The sequence below is a fragment of the Littorina saxatilis genome, linkage group LG2 (genome assembly GCF_037325665.1).
Source record: "Littorina saxatilis isolate snail1 linkage group LG2, US_GU_Lsax_2.0, whole genome shotgun sequence".
In the NCBI taxonomy this organism is placed as follows: domain Eukaryota; kingdom Metazoa; phylum Mollusca; class Gastropoda; order Littorinimorpha; family Littorinidae; genus Littorina; species Littorina saxatilis.
Window position 1 is genome coordinate 98,508,046 of NC_090246.1, and position 18,057 is coordinate 98,526,102.

Sequence of the window (18,057 nt, forward strand, 5' to 3'; positions counted from 1 at the left end):
CCCCCGTGTAAACATAGGCGCGTGAATTAATACAGTAATGAGATTTTCTTTCAGTTTTGTTGGTCTATTAACTTATATTACTTGAACAGTGATAGACACAAACTACAGACATGCAAGCAACAAGAAATGGACGGACAGATGGACATACAATCAGACAGACAGACAAACACACATACAACTAAACACCCACACGCACGCACATACCCACACACACACACACTCCCACACACTCACACACTCACACTAACACACACACACACACACACACACACATGTGCACACACACACATACTCTCTCTCTCTCTCTCTTTCTCTCTCAGCGACAGTAGAACTGTTCGCATGCTTGGTCATTTATTGACTTTCTGTTATGATCCTGATCACCGCCTCTAGGCCTATTTGTTCAAAATCACACACACCAATACCTTCAGTGCTATTGTATTCTATCCTTCAGTAACCTCGGTGCTGCTGAAGCCAATGTGAATACACTGTTTGTGACTTATCCGTGACAAAATCAAATTGTGATTTCAGAACTAATTTAACACGTGGGATGTTTAGCGTCATACTTGTTTGTGAGCGCACTTCGTGTGAGAGCCTTTTCTTTTAGTATAACATGTCAGGTTTAGTGTAAAAGGTGCCTCTGTGTGTAGGCTTATCAGCATTTTGGACGACACGAAGCTTTGGTTAGTGCAATCATTATTTGTCTCTCTTTTCGTCTCTACCATCGCTTGGTTGTTAAAATGTGTTGATACTTTACAGTGTGTCTGTGTGTGTGTGTGAGTGTGTGCGTGTGTGTGTGTCTGTGTGTGTGTGTGTGTGGACGGGTGTATGTGTGTGTGTGTGTGTTCGTGCGTGCGTGCGTGCGTGCATGCGTGCATCATATGAATGTGTGTGTGTGTGTTTGTGTGTGTAGTGTGTGTGTGTGCCGGTGTGTGTGTGTCTGTGTGTCTGTGTGTGTCTGTATGCGCGTGTTTATAAATAAGTGTTGCAGATGGATGCATGCGTGAATGCGCCGTGTAAGAAAGTAATGTGCTACTGTGTCAATTCAGGGTTAGTTTTTTTGCAACATTGACAACTTAAATGTCTCATTGGCCCGTTTACTTTTAAAATAGGTCTAACAATTTAACCAGTGTTTGTCTTTGTCGATGCGTCTTATTACTGGAGCGATTTTAAGTTATTCAGTGTCACGTCCGCAGTTACGTGAAGGTTCTGCATTACTGACTGCAGTGACGCGTCCTTGTCTGGACCTCTGCTCTTGCATCATATCTTAATAATAATAGTGCTTTTAGTTATGCGCTATAGAAATCTCCTTAATACATATCTTGTCGTGTGTCATGTGCAATGGTGACAGTGACGAATGCTTTTCCGGCGTGTCCTCTCTCAGTCTCAGTCTCAGTCTCTCTCTCTCTCTCTCTCTCTCTCTCTCTCTCTCTCTCTCTCTCTCTCTCTCTCTCTCTCTCTCTCTCTCTCTCTCTCTCTCTCTCTCTCTACACTGGAGAAGAAGGAACCCCGGAGGACCACTGTCTTTGTCACAACACCACTCTGCGGTTAACAATAATGCAAGACTTCGATACATGTCATATTTCAAATACTTCCTCCTCCTCCTATCCCCCACCCACACTTATTCTATGTCTGTAACTCCCCCCACACACACACACCTCACGTACCCCCTTCACTCCCAGCGTTTCTCTTTCTTTTAAGACTGCCACATGTTTACCACACGCCACCGCCCTCTCTTTTGCATTCGCTGCCACTTGCTAAAACCCCATAGCCTGTCAGAAGTTGGTGTGGGCACAATGGCACATGTTTGCAGCGCATGCATTGAGCCCGCGATAATAATAAGCTGCAGGGGCACAAACCCTCGTGCGCTCTTTTTATTTGCGAACTTGAGAGCCGTGTCAAATAATATAGAGGCTCATTTATCGGAGGTATTTTGATTGAGTGAAACCACCAGTGTGAGAGTTCGACTGAGTGAAGTGAAGTGAGAAGGTGTGCAGCAACATAATACGGTGAAATGAAATGAGAGCGCAGAGGTTTTAGTTCGGACGCGTGTGTGTAACCTTGTGTGTGTACGGACCATGTCTTTTTGGAGGGGCTGCAGAGAGCGAGAGAAACGAACACTGAACAAACGGGCTGCGAAGGTTTGAGAGAAAGGGGACTGGGGTCACAGTAACAGGAGAAAGGACAAGTTTCACTCGACACTCTGTTGACGATTTGACAGTCTGGTTGCATTTCCGGACGGAGGCAGACGAAAGCGAGGGAGAGAGCGAGAGAGAGGGAGAGGGAGAAGGGAGAATGGGACTCAGAGAGAGAGAGAGAGAGAGAGAGCAAGAAAGAGTAAGAAGGAGAGAGAAAGAGAGTCGGAGTTCTACAAGTACAAGCTTTACTCAACAGTGTGTTGACGATTTGACAGTGTGGCAGTAATTCCGGACTGCAGAGTGCGTGCGGCGAGAAAACCAACCTGACTTTCGCCTCAAATCAGTCGGGGGTTTCCCCCATACCAAGACTAGACTTTTCACCTGCATCCAAAGTCACTCAAGTCGTGTGCAGTCTTTCACTCGCGGGATCGAGCCGCAGATGGTGTTTTCGTGTGACTACCTGCCCGGGTGAAAGTGGAGTCGTTTAGAACCCCGCGGCTGTCACGTTTCCTGTACTGCATGTGTTCTTGTTTCCTGTTCCTGAAAGGTCGAAAGTCTTAGTGAGACGCCGGTGTTTCCTACACACTGAGATAATAATAATGTTCGGGAGTGAAAACAGTCAGGGCTGTGAAAGGGTGGACTAATACGTCGCTTCAAGGCGGCACTGACGACGGTGTGTTTTGTTTTTGTGTTTTTGTGTGTGCACCTATTTGTGCTTGAAGGAGAAATCAGTCTTGTGTCGTGACGTCTCGGGAAAGACTTGCATGAAGGCTTCAGTGTGATTTGTGGACATTTTGTGAGTGATATCATTCATTGACTGGCTGTGGTGGAAGAGGCTGAGGAAAACCAGGTATGCCTATGAAATGCAGCCACGCACGTGGTCGCCTGAGCAAAAACCGCAGATAAGCAGACAGACAGACTAACAAACCGACAGAAAGTGAGCCTGAGACAGGCAGGCTAAAAGACACACTCAACATACATGTCGCGTCAATATTGGTGTCAATTAAGCGCGCATACACACGCACAAACATATACATCACACACACACACGGCACACACACTGACACACTCTCTCTCTTCTGCTCGCCCAGTGTCTCTTTTTTGTCTGCCCGTCTCTCACTTTGACTGCCTGCCTCTCTGTCTCTGTCTCTGTCATTGTCTCCGGGCTATGATCATTGTCTCTGTCTCTGTCTGTCTGTCTGTCTGTCTGTCTGTCTCTCTCTCTCTCTCTCTCTCTCTCTCTCTCTCTCTCTCTTTCACACTCCTCCTGGTTCCTACCCCGGTTCATTCTGTCAGTCTCTATGTCATAGCCTGAAGGAGATACTCGCATTTCATCCAATCCATTAGCATACAGGTGACTTTTTATGCCTGTCAGTGTACGTGTTTCCTTATAGAGAGTGATAGCCACGCGATGCTATGAAGCCGACCAGCGTAAGATGGCTGTAATGGTATAAGGTTACTGCTGTATGACACTTTTTGCTGCTGGATGTACGTGCTGAAGGCCGGTACGCCGTTAATTAGTCGAAACTGATGTTTTGAAAACGTTTTGTGTCGAAATATCTGCGCGCGTGTGTGTGTGTGTGTGTGTGTGTGTTTGTGTGACTGTCTGTGTCTGTCTGTCTGTGTGTGTCTGTCTGTGTGTGTGTGTCTGTCTGTGTGTGTGTGTGTGTGTGTGTGTGTGTGTGTGTGTGTGTGTGTGTGTGTGTGTGTGTGAAGAGAGAGAGAGAGAGAGAGAGAGAGAGAGAGAGAGAGAGAGAGAGAGAGAGAGAGAGAACAAGAGCAAGAGCAAGAACAAGAACAAATCTTTAATTGTCTAAGGCCACAGCCCCTTACAATAGTGGTTAAAATAACAACAATAGTATCTGCACAGTTATAAATTATAGTCACGCATGAAATTCAACAAATACATTAAGACCCTGATGACATGTCACTGAACCTGATTTATAAGGGTCCGTCTCTTCTGTAACACGAAGAACACAAATCTGCTGAAGCTGTTCATCACATTGTCCTCATTACTGACACAAAAATACACAAGTTGTTGTTGCAGCGTCTTAGAGTTCGAGATTTTCAAATACTTTGCTCGAAGGTCTTGATAAAAAGGACATAAAAATACAACATGGTGTTCATCTTCTTTATCAGCTGTACAGAGAGGACAGTAATTTCTTGTCGTTTGGTTTGGTGCGTACCGAAACTTGTGAGCGTTGATTTCGGATACTCATGCGCGGAAACGAGTAAGAGCAACTCTGTACTTAATATCTTCGATTAATTCAATGTATTTCTCTTTTTCCAAGCATGTTTTGTAACAATTATAAATGTCGAAACGTTCACTGCATTCTAAAAATGAGAGAGAGAGAGAGAGAGAGAGAGAGAGAGAGAGAGAGAGAGAGAGAGAGAGAGAGAAAGAGAGAGACAGAGAGAGAGAGAGGGAGAGAGAGGGAGAGAGAGAGAGAGACAGAGACAGAGACAGAGAAAGAGATGCAGAGTCGACAGACAGACAGACAGACACATTATCAACGAAATATAAGCAGAGACTGTAAGGGAAGGAGCTCATATATTTCTTTAGAGACGAGACAAACGTCATGACAGGATATCAAATTGTGTAATGCAAACGGGGAAAAAAAGAAGATGGAATAGGACGAGGAGACCAAGACAATTATAAAGAGAGATTAATATATTGGTGGCATTTTTCTTCTGCCACGTAACACAATACCGTTACACATTACATGCAAGAAGGAGAAGATGGAAAAACACAGACGTCAAACAGGACAACCTTTTTGACCCCAGCACTTGACACAGCGTGGTATGCGAATAATGAAACTGTGTTTTTGTGATCACAGACCGTGCGCTAACAATGTGTAGAGGAATATTTATTGTGATGGGCTGTTGCACAGTGAAGCACATCAACCAGTGTTTTCCCCAGCTGACAGAGACAACAAGGGCTAGAAGTTCAAGGTTGTTGGTTCATTTATGTTAGAGAGGTCAATGCGGACAGAAGTATTGACTATGATATGTTTTTTCCATTGTAATGGAGGTTAATGCTTTGCACAACTGTGTGTAAAGTGTTAAAAAACATCAGACAGTTTTTATGAAGCATCTGATTCACATCGGTGAACAAGAGTAGTTGTGTTTATGTAAGGTGTTTGCATTAGATGTAGAGGTTAAATCATCATGGTTTGGTTGTGGTTGTGACAAACGAACGAACAAACACAACAAAACAAACACAGACACACAGACACACAGACACACACACACACACACACACACACACACAGACAGACAGACACACACACACACACACACACACACACACCTGCCAGCCCCACCAACCCATTATACCTGCCAGCCCCACCAACCCATTATACCTGCCGGCCCCACCAACCCATTATACCCTTCGTTATATCTGTCTGACCTACGTTTCATATATTTATTTGAAATTTGGCTCGAAATGCACTGATTATTTTAAGTCCGTATTTCTCATTGATGTGTATACAAATTATGTTTTTATTTTATTTACATAACACTTTCCCCTTGTTCTCTTTTGACGCACTGTGCATACAACACATTATCTTACTCATCTGATTATGTTGCTCATTTTTCAATACTCAAGACTCAAAGTTTTGACTGTCCTTATAAACAAAACAAGGAAAATTGCCATGCAGTGTCAGGCGATCACAGACATAAAATACATCACATTTACTAAGAATTAAGGATTGCACTTAAAACTAACGACACTAAACCGTATCTAAGGCAAAGCAGAAAATGCATTTTTAAATTTTTATGAGAGCAGTTGCAAAAGTGTGGCACTTCATTTTGGTGTTTAAAAAACCCACATCTTTGGTTTCAGTCCTAAGTCATAACTAGTCTTTCCCTCTCACCCCATGTCCCCATTTTAGCCATTTAGCTGCCAGCGATAACGCCCAACTTCGTCCCGCTCTGTACATTTGTCACTTTCAGTGCCCTTGACTGAAGCAAAGCCGGGGATATCGATTCCAGTTTGGGTTGGTGCTATAATATTAATGCCGCAAGCAATCTGCCTTTTTCGTTCGCAAGCCCTCCCCTACACAGGCAACTAAAACCAATGAGAATGAAAATCAACGATTTGCGGGTTTTTTTTTATACAAAGTAGCCAGTGAAGGAACAAATGACTGAATGACTGACTGAATGAATGAATGAATGAATCAATCAATCGATGCATCAGCCAACCAAATTATAGCCAGTCAATCGATCAGTCAATCAATCAATCAATAATCAACATTGTTACCTGGCTTACTGTTTTCTTGAGATTTTTGATAATGACACAGATTGAGGTCGAATAATTGCACTCTGTTTCCACTTCCATTCGAAATAGCTCCCTCCTCCCTTTCCCCTTCCACGAAACATTGTCTCCGTCTTCGTCCTCCATCGTCGTAATTTTAGGTTTGATATGCATGTAGTTGCTTCCTTCTTAACTTAAACGCATTGATGGCGCTTTGAATAGTCTCTTCTGTGCATTTAGTGTCAGAAATCCGTGGGTAGAAATGGTATAAGTGAAATAACTCTATCATTATTTACATAGTGAAAATAAAGAGCATGCTACAAAACTATACATGATTTAGGCTATAGATGTGATTTGTGTCACTATCAATCAATCAATGAGTCTTATATCGCGCATATTCCGTGGGTACAGTTCTAGGCGCTCTGCAGTGATGCCGTGTGAGATGAAATTTTATACGGCCAGTAGATTGCAGCCATTTCGGCGCATAATGGCTACAAACATAGACCCATAGGTCCCTGCTACAAACACCACGGCCTGCACATGCATTACATAAAGCTTCTCGGTTGATTCGGTTGCCTGTGGTCTGAGATTGAGTGCCTTGTGGCCAATACCGAAGGTCGTGGACAGTTCAGACTATGTGGGGTAACAGATGAGATAATACCCGTTTGTTGTACTGTTGCAATATAATTATTCTCGTTATTTGCGCTGGTGGATTAATTGTTTTTCCTGTGTAGATTGCTATGGTCGTAATATATATATATATATATATATATGTACGTACATCCTGACCTCAGGTCAAAATGAGTTCGGCTCATTCTCTCCCTGACAGGATGCCTTGAGTTTCCTTGTCTGGCAAGGAAACCGATTTTGTTTTTCACATATTTAGAGCTTTTTGTAATGTATTATTGATATAAGGAGATTCGCGATCGTCGATAATGATTTTTCATAGTGTTTTGTAATTTTTAAATTACAAAGGAATTGATATGTATGTAAGACAGTTTCAAGCGAGCTATTTTTCGCGGCTGTATTTACTGTGCAAACAACTCTAAATATGGCAAGAGTGTCACGTGATAATCAACCGTTTGGTTTCGGCGCTCACTAGAGCGGACGATTTTTTCTGTAACCAGTTGACAGTGATGAAACCATATATATCGGTCTCCTTCCGGCAGCAGTCCCAAAATTTCGACTTGTTTTGACCTTAGAACGATGTCTTTATCCTAACTGTGAAGAACAGAACGGAGATGGCTGTCGAAGTCGGCCAATCTGCAAGCATTTTCGTCTCGCGAACACTGATCTCAAATTTAGATCAGTGCTCGCGAAAAACATATGGGAGATAACTCTGTTTTTTTGTTTTGATAGATTCGCGTAGGACTGTAGCGTCCGGTCAGAGAGACAACTGGCAATAGCCGTGGAGCGATGCTTATCAGAATGATGTACGTACTGCAAGGTACTGTCTAATAACAGTACTACTTATTGTCCATGACAAACATGAAGAGACATTTCTGTTTGCATCCACTAAGCAAGCAATAAAGTAGTGTTATTGTTTTTTCTTTTCTTTCTTTCTTTCTTTCTGTCTGTCTGTCTGTCTGTCTGTCTGACTTTCTGTCTATCTGTCTGTCTGACTTTCTGTCTGTCTGTCTCTCTTTCTTTTTGTCTTTCTTTCTTTTCTTTTCTAACAAGTGCTTGTTCCTCGATCTTTGTAAACCGTTAAAACTGGTAGGTTGATGTAAAGCAAATCCTGGAGGTTGTCGAGCAAACGCGCCCGGTGTTTTGCACAAACCGCGTGTGTATGTATAGGGCTTCTGGTGTAATTAAAACTGAGCCTAGGTAAGCAGGAGAAAAGGTGTTATAACCTGAAGGTGAGGAGGGGGGGGGGGGGGGAGGGGGTAGATTTTGTTTCAATCATGTTTCTCGCCAGTTGTGCAGACTGTCGTATTTCTTGTGACAGTGCATTAACATACATAGATCTGTATGTCTGCAAACATTCAACATGTACACGTTTTTGTGATGCCTGACCACAGGCGGAAGGTATCGTCCACTGGACTACTACTATCACAGAAAGACTACAAGGTGCGTCACTCACCTTCGAGTCTTCTGTGTTCTTGGAGTCGCTTCCTGGGGAAAAATATTGTTCAAGACGGTTTGCCTCTTCCTACAGTCTGTGTAAGGTCAAATAAATACAGTTGAATGATTGTTTGAACTGTATGTACCTTTAATTTTCAGCTTCCGTCCGCTGCAGGTTGTTATTAACCATCATTTGGACGAATCTTCGTTTGCGAGCCGCTAACTTCCACTTGGCGTCAAACTCATGCATCCGCACCGAGTTTGCATACCAGCGCTCATTGGTCTAAAACATATGTAAATATTGTGCAGCAAAGGGAAGCTACCCACGGGAAAATAATCATCGAATATCCTGTTATTAACCAATGAGCGCTGGTATGCATATTCGGTGCGGATGCATGAGTTTGACGCCAAGTGGAAGTTAGCGGCTCGCAAACGAAGATTCGTCCAAATGATGGTTAAAAACAACCTGCAAGGGACGGAAGCTGAAAATTAAAGGTACATACAGTTCAAACAATCATTCAACTGTATTTATTTGACCTTACACAGACTGCAGGAAGAGGCAAACCGTCTTGAACAATATTTTTCCCCAGGAAGCGACTCCAAGCACCCAAAAGACTCGAAGGTGAGTGACGTACCTTAATTGTAGTCTTTCTGTGATAGTAGTAGTCCACTGGACGATACCTTCCGCCTGTGGCCTGATCTTGTATTTTGTAACTTTTACATAGTATGTCTATCTATTACTACTACTGCCTCGTCCTCGTCACTCCCTCGTTTTCAGTATCTCGATATTTTGTGGAGAAAAATCTTATATCATTACAGTTAGACTTTTGTTTGGTTCAACAACAAAACAGTTTTAACACTTATTATAACTTTGAGTTTGAACCATACTTATGATCAATAAATACAAGATCTAAACTGGCCACTGCTATCTCTGAGGATATATACATGAAATCTCAATGTCATCACTGTTCCTCCCGGATTCTCCCGGATTTTTTATCGCCCCCCTCCCCCCCCGCACCGCACCCCACCCTCCTCCTCTGTGAACAAAGAGTGGTTCCTCTTTATTCATACTCGCAAAGCAGTGACTCGACACATACAACTCAAACAAGAATGACCACAACATTTTTACAACCCGCATAATATTATACAAGAAAATTTGCTGATTCAAATCAGCAGGTTCCCAGACGTTCCTTCATGTAATTTTTAGGTGAATGGTCAAAGTGGTTTCTTGCACACACTCAGTCATCTTACACAACAATGCAACACATGGATAGGATTAATGGAATGACATGTATTTGTCAACAACGAATCATGGGATAGAAAACTACAAAATGTGAAAGAAAGTACATGGTGACAAGGCTACACACAATAGTGGAAAATTGTTTAGGGGGTATATAATGTTACAAATAGCACAACAGTATAAAAAGGGGTTCAAAATAACAGACAAACAGACAACAAGTGTTTTGCATGCAAATGTTGACTTTGACGGCCATATTTTGACAAAAACGTACACAAATTTTAAAAATAAATCCAAGCCATACCAGACTCTTTCAACTATTTCTGTTTGTTTTCCTGCTTTCTAGAATGCTTGGTGAATATGATGACGCATTGTCATTGTGAATTTCCTGTAGAATTTTTTTTCCCGCATCACATAATATTTATATACATGACAAAATACGTTATGAACGAAAACTCAGAAATACCAAACGAAAAATCCCAAAATAAAAATATGAATAAAGGTAACCTAAAGCCAATGCGTCATCATTATCAACATGATCTCCTGCAAGTGTGTGCCAAATTTCAGCACTGTACTATGCACCATTCCTGAAATATTTGCCTTCAAAGAGTACCATTCTAGCGGAATTTTTACTTTCGAGAAAAACCAAGACAAACACGAAAAATAATTCAAGCTTCACAGTACCTTCCTTTATGGCCAAAATGTGCACACTTTACAATACTATAAGCTGCTCAGTTCATCCCAGGGCCATAGGTCTGTCCTTCTCTCTCCTGTTGCACTGTCCTGGATTTGCTGGCCCTCTTCTTGTCTTTTCGGGACCGCTTCCTCTCCGGCTGGGCCGCCAGTTCAGCTTGGTCACACCGCCTTCGGTCCTGCCTCACCTGGTAGTCCTTCAGGCCCTCAGCTGGTGTAACACCCAACTGCTTCATCACATGGGAGAGGTGGGAACATCCCTGATTGAAATGGGACACAGCTGAGGCAACAGCTGCATTCACCCGACTGTCGCCCACATGCACAGTTTTGGGGCAGCGCGCCCAGATCTGTCCGTTGACGCATTCGTTGGCATTCTGCGTTCTGCCATGCTTGATTCTGGCCATGAGACCAACGTCTGACATCCTGTCATAGATGGGTTTGACTGCTCTGGCCACATCAGCTGACAGTGGAGTCCCCACATTGTCCTTGTGTGGTGGCGGCTCTTGTCCAGTTGCCACGGCCTTCTGAAAGAAGCACGAGGATTCGGCGCCTACTGGACATTGCTGGTGCTGAGGGTTGTCTGTGGATGAGCAGTGCAAAAAAGATGCCCAGATGGCCTCCTTCATCTTGTCAGGTTTGCCCAAGTTCTTCATGATGGTATTCCTGTAGTATGACTGCAGAATGGTGCAAGCGTTTGCAGTCAGCAGGCATGAAAATTCTCCGTATTTTCCGTATTTTTGAAAAAAATAAACCGTATTTTTTTTTCTTTTCCGTATTTTTCCTTTTTTTTTTTTTTTTTTTTTTTTTTTTTTTATTTTTTTTCCCCCTAGTCATAGTTATAGTAAAATAGTTTTGGGGCCATGTTTGAATCCAATTTTAAGGCTCAGATAGCCCCAGATTGCACCAAATTGCACCCTTGAAAAAAAAATTTCCGGGGGGGCATGCCCCCGGACCTCCCTAGAAGTCTTGGCGCTTCGCGCCTGCGAAACTTGGCGCTACGCGCCTGCGAAACTTGGCGCTACGCGCCTTCGAATTTTGTTTTCAGTATTTTTTTTTTCTTCAGTTTTCATGCCTGAGTCAGGGCGCCACGATGACTTCCACCAAGCTTCTCCTCCTTTGCCTTCTTTCTCAGCGCCGTCGCCATTCTTTTGTCGCAGTGGTTGACACACTCCAGCTTTTCAACCGGATAGAGGTTGGCATCAACCACTGCCTTGAAGGCCACAGAGTCACCATCTGAAAGCATTCTGGTATAACGCATGTTGTTTCTGCGCACTGACCTTCCCCACAAACGAAGGGCGGCTTCCTTCTCCATTCCTTTCGAGGAGCCTTCATAGTTGGTTTCACAACTAGGCTTGTGGTCTCTCCTCCATTCAGCTCTCTCCACTTCTGTCATCCTCCTTTTGTTGTTCAGTGCACATGCCTGGCAGAATTTTGACAGCACTTCAAAATCAAGCACAAGTCCAGTCCCCACATCAATGACGATGCCAACCCCATAGTTTGAGGTAAAACCTCGCTTGTCAGTGCCAGGTTCCGAATCAAAACTGGCCAGCTCATTCACAGAGAGAATGACAGCGGGAAAGGGGAGAGAATGCTGAATCCAACGGTATGTGTCATGTCGGAACGGGGTTGGGAGAATTTGGCGTAACTAACAGTCAAACAAATGCATTTTTGGCATTTCAACACACAATGAAAATAAATTCTTGACACAGTTGGTTTTGAAACACCTTTATTTTGCATAAAATAAGTGTTTTATGTGAAAAACATCGGTTGAACCTGAATGAGAAAGGATTATTTGGTATAAATATGTCAAAATCTCAAAACTGACCAATTGAACACACAACACGATTTTTGACTTCAGACGTGTGTAGCCCCTGGCTAATTATTATTGCAATAAATGTAAATACTGATTGTTGCTAATAACATAAACGAATGATTTACGAAATTACTATTCAAGCAAAAGTAAATACATGTGTCATTCAGTGGGCGATCACTGAGTGGTATGGGAATAAAATCGTAGCTGCCTTGATCATGCTGTAACACTGTGTCGTCTGCTTTACTCTGTGTTTGTTGTATCGTCTGCTCCAGTCTGCACACTAAGCGCTTACCGTAGCGGCCTAACAACACCGGAAGCTAGATGGTTTGCGGATGTCGCTCTACCGTGTTTTTTGTCATATTTTTAGCGTGTGAGATCTGAGATAGTTTTTTTTGGTATTATATAACCTATTATAGTGTAATTTTGCATCATGCACTAACAGTTTCAAGAAATAATGAAAAACAAATTGAAACACATTGCTGCAAACAACTAAGTTTGCCGAAAATTAGTTCCGGAATGTCACCGTTCACACAGGCAAATGCCTCCGCATAACCCAGACCTCTGGGTCTGGGAATAATACATATGATCATATCGCTCGTTTGATCAATCATACAGTTATTAGTACGCGGTTTTTGCTGTGATCAAATCAGGTACCCGAAAAAAACGACCACTCTGTGTAATATATATAGGCCTATATATACAAGATAATTCACTTTGATCTTCCACTTACAACGCAGCACGCATTGTGAGCTGACTTGCAATTTCGAAGAGTCATTTGCTATTAATTCATCGAACCGTGAACATTGAGAGAGAGAGAGAGAGAGAGAGAGAGAGAGAGAGAGAGAGAGAGAGAGAGAGAGAGAGAGAGAGAGAGAGAGAGAGAGAGAGAGAGAGAGAGAGACAGAGAGAGAGAGAGAGAGAGAGAGAGAGAGAGAGAGAGAGAGAGAGAGAGAGAGATACTTTACAAATCAGTTTACATTTTTGTTTGATCAATACGGAATTGTCTCTTCTTTCCCCCGTACACATACAGTATCTTCAAGTGGTCAGCTGTTTCCCTGTACCGGGCAGTTCCGTGTGTCCACTCATATAACCTTTGGTCGACCTCTCACCTCTCAAGTCCACACTTTCCATTCTCTCTCCCCGACTGCTCCCTTGACCCCAACAGCTCAAAGGCCAGCAAATAAAACGGGTTCATGCCCTGCGATTGGCGAGATTTTTTACAGACTGTCAGAAAAAAATCCGGGATTACTGAGACTGATGGACTACTATCTGTCCGTCTTTGCTAAAATCATGGGGCGTGCAAAATATGTCGTCTGAATTCATACAGTAACCTTTCTTGTGTGTTTGTTTTTAAATTGCTTGATATAATTATACCACCCATTCAATCGAGAAATCCTATCGTGTCTGATCCTTAAAACACTGTGTGTATATAGGTGCACAGACATCAGTTTCACAACTCAAAATGATCGAATTCTTGTTCCCTCAGACACGGGTAACACGCCGTGCAAGTCAGTAAACACCCACCAGACCGAACACACACTCACACACATACTCCATCTAATTAGGTTAGGGCCGACACTAATTAGAACATGTCAAACACGACAACAGGGCTTGTCTGGATGAGTACCGGACCCTTATTAGCACTCTCGTGCCGGCCAGCGGCCAACGTACATGTGCTAATGACCAGCTCTGGGGGTATAGATTGGACATTGTCCGAGTATCCACTTTAACAGCTGGGGAATTGGTGCTGTGGCGTGACTGACTCGAATTGCCAGTGTCAGAGAAAATTTGTGACCCACCACCACGAAATGAGTCGCATGTCACCTCGCGCGGTTCTGCGCTAGGATTAATATTAGTCCGGGGAGTGTCTGGTAACAGTGTGAGCAGAGGGTCACCTTAGTCACAGGCTTATAACTCAAACAGTTTTTGCTCTTTTTTGAAATGGTTTTCACCACTGGATAGAGCATAAAAAACTCTTTTGGAAAATGTACAAATATGAAAATCATGCAAAGGTGACATGTGACTCATTCCGTGGTGGAGGGTCACATTTCGTCTGTGACTGATCAACTGTTTGAAGGTCGTGGTTATTGATTGGTGATCTTGAAGCTGTGTGTACGCTGGAAAGCGTGGGGAGATGGGGGCAAGTGGGGGGGGGGGGGGACGGGGAGGTCAAGCGGATAAAGAGAGAAAGGGGGGTTAGAATGAGCCCGAGCCATCATCTCCGTGAAGTGAGAGGCCCTGGTGAGCCAGACACACACGCACGCACACACGCACGCGTGAACACACACACACACACACACAAACATACAAACACACACATGCATACGTAACATTCACCTGCACTCATTTACAAACTACCCGTTACTCAAATCCCTCCTAACCGGCCATCATTTTGTTTTCTCCCAGCAAGAAGCCACAGGAGGGGGAAAAAAAAAGCGGGGTTGGTTCGGTATAACAATGCGAAACTGGCAGGATTACTTGATTAGAACCCACCGTAGCTCCCCTTTGAACAACAAACCTCTCTTCTTTCAGTTCCGCTCAGGTTCAGGCTTTGTTTTGCTAAGGAATCTGTTTGACGGTTAAATCAAAATGTCAAAGTGTGAGTTACAGGCAGCTGTAAAGGGAACTTTGTGATGGCTCAGTGAAGGCGCAAGGATTGCACATTGTTCGTTTTCTGTCCCCTTACGGTGTATTGTGTGTGCTGAGGCTGAGGTGTGGGGGTGGGTTTGGTTAAAGGAAAAGAATAAGTTTTTTTCCCGCTCGTCTGTTGAGTCTTCATGTCTGATTTCTGTCTGCGTGTGTGCTCGTATGCTCGCCGGCCTGTTTGTCTCACTTTCTGTGCCTTTCATTTCGTGTGTGTGTGTGTGTGTGTGTGTGTGTGTGTGTGTGTGTGTGTGTGTGTGTGTGTGTGTGTGTGTGTGTCTGTCTGTCTGTCTGTCTGTCTGTCTGTCTGTCTGTCTGTCTGTCTGTCTGTGTCTTTGTGTCTGTGTTATTTGTTTTTTGTCTGAAAATAAAATTCAAGAGAAAACGTCTCTAGCTCTTTCTAGCAATTTCAAAAGAACCATTAATTTCGTGCTCCTGTAATTTCGTTTTGATAAAGCAGGCTGACAGTAGAACAATATTTTATAAAGCAGGCTGACAGTAGAACAATATTTTATAAAGCAGGCTGACAGTAGAACAATATTTTATGAAGCAGGCTGACAGTAGAAAGCTGACAGTAGAACAATATTTTATAAAGCAGGCTGACAGTAGAACAATATTTTATAAAGCAGGCTGACAGTAGAACAATATTTTATAAAGCAGGCTGACAGTAGAACAATATTTTATAAAGCAGGCTGACAGTAGAACAATATTTTATAAAGCAGGCTGACAGTAGAACAATATTTTATAAAGCAGGCTGACAGTAGAACAATATTTTCCAAAGACAGGTTCGATGTGAGCATCATACGTAGTGGGTGTAAACAAACAGTAAGCTTATATAGAATTGTTCATTGTGAAACTCCATGGAAATTAATCTAGAGAATTCATGCTCTGTTTTGCGCCTGTACTCTAGATTATTTTCGAAGGGCGGGGGCCTGATATGTTTGCCTACCTGATTGAGTGGGTGTTGTAGTCTTCTGATAAACATCTTTAGCCGCCTGAAGCTATGTGGCGTAGACTCGGGGTAACTGCTATGTCAACTATGATTCTATTGTTTGTTACGTAAATAGCTCCTTTCTCTGTTTCGGGTAAAGCTACTAAAGGGAATGAGATGTGTTATTTATCATTTTGTTTGGAGCAGCCTTTTTGTGTTTTAAGTGCTTTGAGTTCTGTTTACAGTGTGACTTGCGGAAATGGTAGTGGGCATAAGGCCAGTCTGCGGTTATTTTCATATGTGTGTGTTTATGTGTTTATGTGTGTGAGTGTGTGTGTGTGTGGTGTGAGTGTGTGTGAGAGTGTGTGTGTGTGTGTGAGAGAGAGTGTGTGTGTGTCTGTGTGTGTGTGTGTGTGTTCGCGCGCGCGTGCACGTGAGTGGTCAACGGTGCTTCCGAGTGTTGTACATGCATGTAGTTGTCAGTCGTGTGTTTTGCCGGTCACAGTTGAGTTGTAACTACATAAATATAATCACAAGCATTAATGTGACTGACACATTATACAGTAGTTGCGTACATGAATAATTACATGTGTGGATTCTTGTGAAAAGTGGCTGTATGTGAATAAAAACATAGAAAGTAGTAAGACTGTGGTGCCTCTGTCGCTGCGAACATTACTCAAGGGACTAAACTCTGCTCTTCAGGAGATATTAAGCGTTCCGATTTCGGGGTTCTCTCCCTTGCAAAGAAAAATCGAGATAAAACTTGATGAAACTTAAAAAGGACTACTCTTGCAAGAGGCTCGTTACTATAAGTCGTTCCATATAATTATAAAGGTTGATTAAAACCGAATGTGAAAAAACAAACCTTTTGCATCTTCATAACACTGGGACTTGTAACCAGACCCTTAGCTGTGGTATAAAATTGTAAAATTTGTAATGTTTGAAGAGCTAGAGAGATAGACTCGTTAATAAACAATTTGTCTCGTCTTGTCTTCTCTCTCTCTCTCTCTCTCTCTCTCTCTCTCTCTCTCTCTCTTTCTCTCTCTCAAAGATGTTTATCTTTTGTAATTGTTTTACGTTTGTATATATATATATATATGTATATAAGATTAGAGTAGTCCCTCTCTGGGCGAGGGCTGGTTGAAAAGAAGCTCGTTTATATTGCTTATGCCACAACCCTCGTAAAATAAAATTTGATTTGATTTGATTTGATTTGATCCCTCTCTCTCCCCTCTATCCACACATACACTGAACAAAGATTACCACATTCTAAAACAACTTACAGCTTTTAGCTTTCCCAGGCTTGACTTAATAGCTGGCTGCATATGTTCTGCCCGGTTAATCCCTATGCCGGAGATTATGATTGGATTTGGGATTAACTGGCCCGCAATAAGGGATTTACCCGTTCTAGCTCATAAAGTGTACTTTACTAGAGCCGCAGGAAATGTGCAGGTGTTGCACTTGTAAGTTTATACGGCAGAAAGGGGCTGCTTAGTTTTTCTTGTGCGTGGAGAGTGTTTGTTTTGTGATTTCAGTGCATGACTTTGCAGGAAAAATGTGCGTGTGGCATTTGTTTCACCTTGTGCAAATAGGAGGTTTCTTTCTTTGTGATTGATATTGTGTCAGTGGGTTTAAAGGTACTGAACTTGTCAAATCCAGGTGCACGGAGCCCCTGGGGCTTTTAGTCATACCTCAGGCAGCTATCCGTTAGAAGAACTACCAAGTTTCATTGACTTGCACCCAAAGAGTCAAGAACTGCAATTTTTTTACGATTTAATTTCGTACTCGAACCCGGCTGGTCTTGACCTATTTTTGGATCTAAATTTAGATCAGGTAGATCACCACATCATGCACAAAAAGACAGTCACTAGCAAACTATGTCAGACATCATCATGAGTTTGTGTAAAACAAAATGGAGGCCGGAATCACTCAGTTGAATCGAACTCCGACCAAACACCACGTAATAACTAGGTTAAGTTATGCACTCGCGTAAACGAGAAACTGTCGAGCTTCACAGATGTCGTCGTTGGGTAGTTTTGGGTTTGTTTTACTACCATAGGAGGATTTTTGAACTGTAAATGTACTCAGCTGCAACAAAAACGCAAAACGAAGGCTGTGAGCTGCACTGTGCCTTTAACTTGTTCTGAGCTGCTCGAGTGAACATTGTGCATGTAGTCCAATGTGTCCGTCGATGAGAAACACTTTGAGTGCAATGTGTTGCCTGTTCGCTGCATACCTTTGACCTTCAACGGTATGTTTCTTTCCCCGTACGGTGCGCGACGGTTT

The 18,057-nt window shown here is 42.8% G+C and overlaps 1 protein-coding gene across 1 annotated transcript in view; it reads left to right on the plus strand.

Annotated features, from left to right (window-relative positions):
• The first annotated feature begins 1,822 nt into the window (after window positions 1-1,822).
• The window catches only part of LOC138960283 (hornerin-like), an 82,776-nt gene continuing 66,541 nt past the window's right edge, over window positions 1,823-18,057 (plus strand). Inside the window, exon 1 of the mRNA XM_070332111.1 lies at window positions 1,823-2,985. The gene's annotated coding sequence lies outside the window, so the exon portion shown is untranslated. The remainder of the gene's footprint in view (window positions 2,986-18,057) is intronic.